The sequence below is a fragment of the Ptiloglossa arizonensis genome, unplaced genomic scaffold (genome assembly GCF_051014685.1).
Source record: "Ptiloglossa arizonensis isolate GNS036 unplaced genomic scaffold, iyPtiAriz1_principal scaffold0341, whole genome shotgun sequence".
Taxonomy (NCBI): Eukaryota; Metazoa; Arthropoda; class Insecta; order Hymenoptera; family Colletidae; genus Ptiloglossa; species Ptiloglossa arizonensis.
This window is the reverse complement of record NW_027478711.1, coordinates 195,466-203,368: the sequence shown is the minus strand read 5'-3', so window position 1 is coordinate 203,368 and position 7,903 is coordinate 195,466.

The following is a 7,903-nucleotide window of genomic DNA, read 5'->3' as shown; positions in this document are numbered from 1 at the left end:
TACGGCCGCTCGATCTCATACGAGACGAAGCCTCGGCCGTGATCGCGGATGTCCGGAGCTTCTGCCTTCGACCGGAGTCGAAGGTAACAAAGGAGGCCGGTGGCCGTGTGATCGGCCAAACATCCGCGCTCTACGAGCTCGTCCAGGAACTGCTCATTCGCAGCAGCTTCCTCGAAGGGCAGCTCGCCGCGGTGCGCCAGGACTCCAAGGAGTCCCTCAAGGCGGCCGTAGAGAGCGTGGCGCAGAGGACGCTGAAGGCGGTGAGCCGCCCAGATGCGAAATCTGCGACGGTAACAAAGGTGTCGACCTACGCAGATGCGGTTAAGGTCGTTAGCAAAAGAGTCTCCTCAGACGCGGTGATGCCACCCCGAAACGCGGTGCGCATATTCCCGCCGAAAGGAAAGAAGCAGAACAGTGACGTAACAAAAAACACTGTTCTGTCTGTCGTTAAGCCTACCAAGGCCAAGATCCGCGTTACAGCGGTTCGACGCATCCACTCAGGTGGCATAGTCGTCGAGACCGAACGCGAAGAAGACCTGAAGGCCTTCACGAATTCTGCGGAACTGAAAGGAGTGGGTCTTTCAGTTTCCGTACAAACGAAGAGGAAGCCTACACTTATAGTGTACGACGTTCCTCGCAAGGTTACAAAGGAGGAGGTTGTATCCAGTATTTGGAAACAAAACCTCAGTGAAATGACACAGGGGGAAGTGTCATCCGCCTTGAAAGTCCGGTTTGCAACCGGGCCCAAGGCGAATAACGCAAAAACGACCAACTGGGTCATTGAGTGCAGCCCGCAGGTTCGCCTGCGGCTCAAAGAAAGAGGCCGAGTATACATCGGATGGTCGTCTTGCCGTGTGCAGGACTACGTTGCGGTGGCTCGGTGCTTTAAGTGCCAGAGGTTTGGCCACATGGCCAAACACTGTAAAACCAAAGAGGAGATATGCGGACATTGTGCTAGAGGTGGGCACACGATCAGCTCCTGCAAGAGTTTGAACAAGACCCCGGTCTGTTCAAACTGCAAGGCTAGGGGCAAAAGACATGACCATCGGTCGAAAGACAAGTCCTGCGCGTCCTATCAGGTCGCGCTGGAACAAGCTATAGCTCGGACCGATTATGGCGGGCAAAAATAAACAAAATAAAACCGAGAGCATCCCTCTGAGACAATACCGGGTCGTGCAGCATAACATGCGACGAGCCCGGATTGTTCTTGATGAGGTGAGGGAGTTGATGCACTCGCGAAAGATCGATGTGCTGCTCGCGCAGGAGCCCTATTCCCAAGAGGGTACCGTCCCTGGGCTGGGGCTTGCGACGAAAGTAGTCACGGGGGGCACACCGGTAATGGCGGCAATTGCTGTGCGGAACCCGGAACTCTCCGTGGTCAAAATCTCGCATCTGTGCGACTCGCATTTGACCTGCGTTTGCATCAGCGATGATGCGGCCGGAAGTTTTTACTTGGTCAGTCAGTACTTTCAATGCTCCGAGGAGATTGAACCCAGCTTGGCTCGACTGGGAAAAGTACTTGATGCTCTCGGACACAGTCGGGTCGTTATCGCGGCGGACGTCAATGCCAAGTCCCCCTCGTGGGGCGGCACACGAACGGACGCGCGGGGAGATGAACTCGAAGAGTTCATCGCTCAACACGGCCTGACTGTGATGAACGATGCTGGAAGTATACCCACATACTCCAGCCCAAGTGGCGAATCATGGATCGACGTTACGCTAGTGACGAACGATATGTCGAAATATGTGAAAAACTGGAGGGTCCAATACGATTGGACCTCCAGCGATCATCGAGCGATTGAGTTTGTGTTACAGTTCGCAGACGTGAGCGAGGATCGTCGTGCCTTGGAGCCCCGATTCCGCACGTCCAAAGCGGACTGGTCTCGCTTCGATCGTGCGTTGCTTGAACGCGAGAGGCTCCTTCCCGGAGACGTCGAATGTCGAAGGGATGTCGAACATCTAGCACAGGAGATCGAGCTGGCGATCGTCCACGCGTGCAAAGCCTCCATACCTGTCAAGCAATGGCACTCAAAATCCGTCCCTTGGTGGACGAGGGAATTGACCAAACGGAAGACGCACGTGTATCGTCTGAGACGTGCCTTCCAGCGTGAGAAAGACCAAAAGGAGAGAGCAGCTAGAAAGGCTGAATACAATAACGCCAGAAAAGCCTATACAGCTGCTGTTCGAACTGCCAAGTTTCAAAGCTGGACAAACTTTGTTACCGAGCAAGGAAACAAGGAGCCCTGGGGGCTCACATACAAGATCGCCCAAAAGAAGGTGCGAGTTGAGACAGCTGTCTCCAACATTCGAACGCAAGACGGCTATACGATGGACTGGAAATCCACCGCCTCGCAGCTCCTCGGAGCGTTAATCCCGGACGACACGACCGCGGACGAAACGCCGGAGCAATCGAACATCAGGCTAGATTCAATCACCGACCCGCCGACGGAAGACTGCACAGTCTTCACTAGGAAGGAGGTTGGAGACGCGATCTGGAGCCTAAAGCGAGGAAAATGCCCTGGTCCGGACCGTTTAGAGGTCGAAGTCCTAAGACGCGCGTATGGATCCGTCCACAGCGGTCTGCTTCGTCTCTACAACGCGTGTCTGTGCAAAGGAGTATTTCCCGTCAGATGGAAAGTCGGCTCTATCATTACCATACTGAAAGGGCCCGACAAACCACTGACGGAGGTCAAATCGTATAGGCCCATTTGCCTACTTTCCATCTTGGGCAAAGCGTTGGAGAAGCTGATGCTGCTAAAAATGAGAGAAGTGTTTCTGAACCCCGACTACTGCTCGGATCGGCAATACGGATTCAGGCCTGGGCGATCCACTGATGTCGCGTTAGTGAAGTTCAGGGACCTGGTGTCTGGCCGAGAAGAAAAGTATGTATTGGGACTCTCCTTCGATATCTCCGGTGCTTTCGACAACGTCTGGTGGCCCAGCATCCTACAGAAGTTGAAAGCCCGGGGATGCCCTCGAAATCTCTACAGACTGATGGTCGACTACTTCGCCGAGCGTGAGGTCACGATAGTTTCCAAACACGGCATCGTGCGCAAGAAAGTCACCAAAGGCTGTCCACAGGGTTCGATTCTCGGTCCGAGCTGTTGGAACCTAGTCTTCGACGAAGTTCTGCAGCTCCTTTCGAACACCGAGCTCGCGTGCGAGCCCATAGCCTACGCCGACGACCTTCTCGTGATTGTTTGTGGAAACACGAGACGCGAGTTGGAGCGCAAAGGCCAAAAAGTCGCGGACGTCATTTCTGGTTGGTGCGCCACCCAGAAATTGGAGCTGTCAGCGACCAAAACCGAGATGGTCCTCTTGAAAGGTTCTCTGGATAGAGAAAGGCCTCCTGTGGTAAAGATTAACGAGAGAAGTGTGGCCCTTAAGCGTACCATCCGGTACCTAGGGGTCCACTTTGACGCTGGTCTGGGAATAAGATCCCATGTCGATTATTTGAGCGCTAAGACCGCGCGAACGTTTTACGCGCTAGCGCGGCTTGCGCGTGCGAAGTGGGGACTCGGACATCGAGCCATGCGAACATTGTACGATGGCCTCTTTGTACCGATAACGGCGTACGCCGCTGCCGGCTGGGCTGACCGCCTGGGCTCTGTTACGAAGACTATCCTTGCCAGAGCTCAGAGACGTGTGCTGCTCGGCGTCACCAAGGCCTACCGCACGGTATCTACCGATGGAATCTGCGTGATCGCCGGTACGATGCCGGTAGACCTGGTGATAGTGGAGCGTGCGTGCGCCTTTAACATCAGACGACAAAACGACATCGCCCTGGGTGACTGTCGAATAAGTCACGATGAACTTGAGTCAGAAGCGGTATCCCCCTCGGAGGCAAAAGCCCGGGTGAGGGAGGAACTCCTACGACAGTGGCAATTAAGATGGTCGTCGTCCGAGAAGGGAAGGACCACCTTCCGATACTTCCCGGACGTGTCTGACCGTCTAAAAGCCATTTGGATTCACCTCGACCACTACGTGGTCCAATTCCTTAGTGGACATGGAAACTTCCGTGCGAAGCTAAAGGAATTCGCCCTGGTCCCGGACGAGAACTGTGTCTGTGGGGAGGCCGAGACGCCTCCACACGTCCTGTTCCGCTGTCCGAGGCACCGACGCGCGCGAGAACTCCTGCGACAGGCAGCCGAAGGCAACGGCCTTTCATGGCCGGTAACAGAAGCTGACCTGGTCACCGAACATCTTTACAAGGAGTTCCAGAAATACGCACGCGCGGTGCTGGGGAACAACATCAGAGGTGAATAAATTGAACGCATGACGCGACGCAACAGGGTCGAATTACTCCCCTGCGTTGCAAACTCGAAATTCATCATTGAACGCATAACGCAACGATATAGGGTCGATCATTTCCCCTTCGTTGCATCGAACATGACTCGACACACAACGCGACGCAACAGGGTCGAACTCTTCCCCTGCGTCGCAAGATTCGAACCACTCGAACGCATCACGCGACGGTGCAGGGACGACCAATCCCCTCCCGTTGCAGGAGGACTCGACTATTCGAACGCAATACAGTCTTGGGCTTCGGCCAAGACTCCTCGGGCCGGGAGCCAAGCCCCACCCGCTTCGGCGGGTGTACCCCGGATTGGGATGGACTCGAGGTGGTAGTGATGGTTCGCCGCCGTCACCCTCCGAACTACGTGACGGTGCGACAAGAAGGTAGATGCCCGAACACCAGGCAAAAGTAGTGAGAACGCTGGTATGGACTTCAAGTCCGAGGTACAGCGCGTCCCTTCGCTTGCGAACGGACATTGAACGCACTAACACTACATGTCCCTATCTACTGGACTTTTCAAGATGGCCGCGACCTGTGCGAACGCGTCGCATGCCGCTCTTTGAAAAACTGTGTTTTAAGTGGATAAAAGTGAACCAAAGTTTATGTGTGGACACTCTTCTTGGAGAGCTAAACGGGAGGAACAATCTGTGATAATAATTACAGTGTTTAGTGCAATAACACATAGTGTTTTACGGTGTCAAAGATTTCCTAGGAAACCTAACCTCGAAGCGAGGCGCGCCACCGACGCCGCGTAGCGGCCATTACGCCGCACCTCATTGGCTGACTGTCGGGCCCGGGCGGCGCCCTGATTGGTCGGTGCGGAGAACCAGCGTCTCCGCTATTGGTCGGTCAGGTGATCGAGACCTCACCCGACCAATTATGGATCGAGATACCGACGACAATATGGCCACCAGATGCAACTCCCGGAAACGGAAGGAGGAGAACAGAAACAACTCTGACTCCGAAAACTTCCACTCCGTCAGAAGGCAAAAAAAGCACACATTGTGCAGCTCCGACGAAGAGGGTGGAATAGCTACGAGAGCTCACGCTTCACCCGCGGAGGAATTAGCAAATTTCTGCAAAGGCCTCAACGGTGAAGTAACTTCAAGAGATTTAAAGTATATAAGAAGGAAGGCCACAGAATGTTGCAAGCTCTTCCAAAAAATGCAAGAGGAGAATTGCGCCCTGAAGACGGAGCTTGAAAAAAAGGACAATATAGAAGATAGACTAAAGCAGTTGAACGACAGTATACGCGGAGCCGTTGAGAAAATCTCCGAACGCGACTGCCACCCCGCAAAACCACCGGTTACCTACGCAGAGAAAGCGAAAATGCGGTCAAACTTAGTCCAGCAACAGACCGCCAGAACGCCTAAACATGTACTAACGGTATTCCCGCAGGAAAATAGCAAAATTCAAAACAGTGACCAAACCAAGAAAACCATAATCGCAAATGTCGCACCGGCGAAAGACAAGCTCAAAATAAGAAACATCAAGAAAATAAGCAATAGCGGTGTACTTATTGAAACCGAAACTAAGGAGGATATGCAAAACCTTCTCAAGAGCGACAAATTAGGCAAAGCTGGACTGTCGGTTGGGCAACCTACAAAAAGGAATCCCAGAATGGCAATTTATAATGTATCGAAAGAGCTGACAGAGAAGGAAATACTAGCAGCCATCTGGATGCAAAATCTCGATAGCATACCGAAATCCAAGTATGCGGAAGGATTCAAGTTGCTATTCAAAACAGGAAACAGAGCCAAGGAAACCGTAACCTGGATTGTCGAGGTCACACCCGAGATACGGAACACACTGAAGAAACAGTCGCGAGTATTCATAGGATGGAGCGCCTGCCACATCCAGGACTACATTGCGGTCAGCAGGTGCTACAAGTGCCAAGCATTTGGGCACATAGCTAAATTTTGCAAAGCGACCCACGACACCTGCGGACACTGTGCGCAGGAAGGACATTCCTACAAATCATGTCCAAAAACAACACAGAAACCCTCATGTATAGCCTGTAAACGGGCGAAACAGCCACATGACCACTCATCGAGATCCCCAAATTGCGCCGCCTACAGAAACGCCATAGAAACATACCTCTCAAAAATCGACTATGGAAAATAGAACCAATAGACATGGAGTTGCTGGAACTCTCAAAGTGCGGCTGGCACAAATTAATGGCCAAAATTCAAGACCAGTTATCGACGAAATTAGACAGACGGCTAACGACAAGAGCATAGACATCATCACCATACAAGAACCATACAGCTATAGAAACAACATCACGGGCTTAGGTCTACACACCAAGATAATAACCGACACCAAACGATTCACAAACATTGCTACACGGGACACTGTAAAAGCAGCAATTGCAATCCTAAATAGCGAATACACAGTGGTAAAGACAGAACAACTCTGCAACACACACTGTGTCTGCGCCGAAATCACAGTAATGAACCTAAAGTTATATGTTGTAAGCGCGTACTTCCAATTCTGTGACAGAATCGAACCATATCTCCGGCACCTGGACAAAATTCTCCAACACCTGAAAGGGTGCAATGTAGTCCTCAGCATCGACGCAAACGCAAAATCTCCACTTTGGCACAGCGACTCAACAGACGAAAGAGGCGAGAGCCTCGAAAACTTCATAGCCCAACATAATCTATATATCATAAATGAACACTCCGATACATGTACTTTCGACAACAGCCGTGGCAAATCAAACATCGACATAACCCTGGCGAACACATCATGCTACAAAAAGATCAAAAATTGGAATGTGCACTCAGGACTAACCACCAGTGACCATAACCTTATTACATTCACCATAGAAACATCAACACCAACGAACTGTACAACAAGAGAAACCAGGTACAACATAAAAAGGGCAAACTGGCAAAAACTGAAATCAATTATCAGCCAAAAAATAAACGAGGCTTCACCCGAGGAGGCTAATCCAAACAATAGTAACGCAGAAGAGCAAACAAATTTCATACAGCAAACCCTAAAAACTGCGTGCGATGCTGCAATACCGAAAAAGAAACAATTCCCCAAATCTGTTCCATGGTGGAACAGCGAACTTACAACTCTGAAAACGGAAGTACGACGCGCGCGACGAGCATATCAGGAGACAGTTCTCGAACACCGTCGGGAAACATTGAGGAAGGACTACAGGACACTCAGAAACAAATACATAGCCTGCATACGGAAAACAAAACTACAAAACTGGAGAAAATTCGTAACTAAGGAGGGAAACGCAGATCCGTGGGGCATCATCTACAAACTGCAAACGCACAAGATACAACCGGAAAAAGCCTGTGAAACAGTAAAGTACCAGGGCGCCCAGACCTTGTCATGGGAAACGACGTCACACGCCCTGCTTCAAACACTAATCCCGGACGACGACCCGTCGGCAGAAACACAGTGGCATAGAGCCACCCGCAGAAATGTTGAAACACCTCCAGACACAGAGGACACACCGCCATTCGAAATAGCAGAAATCGAAAAGATAATTCACCTTCTTAAAAATAAGAAAGCCCCTGGATTGGACCTTTTAGAAGCTGAAATAATAAAGAAAGCATGGCCCTGTATAGGAACCAAAACCAC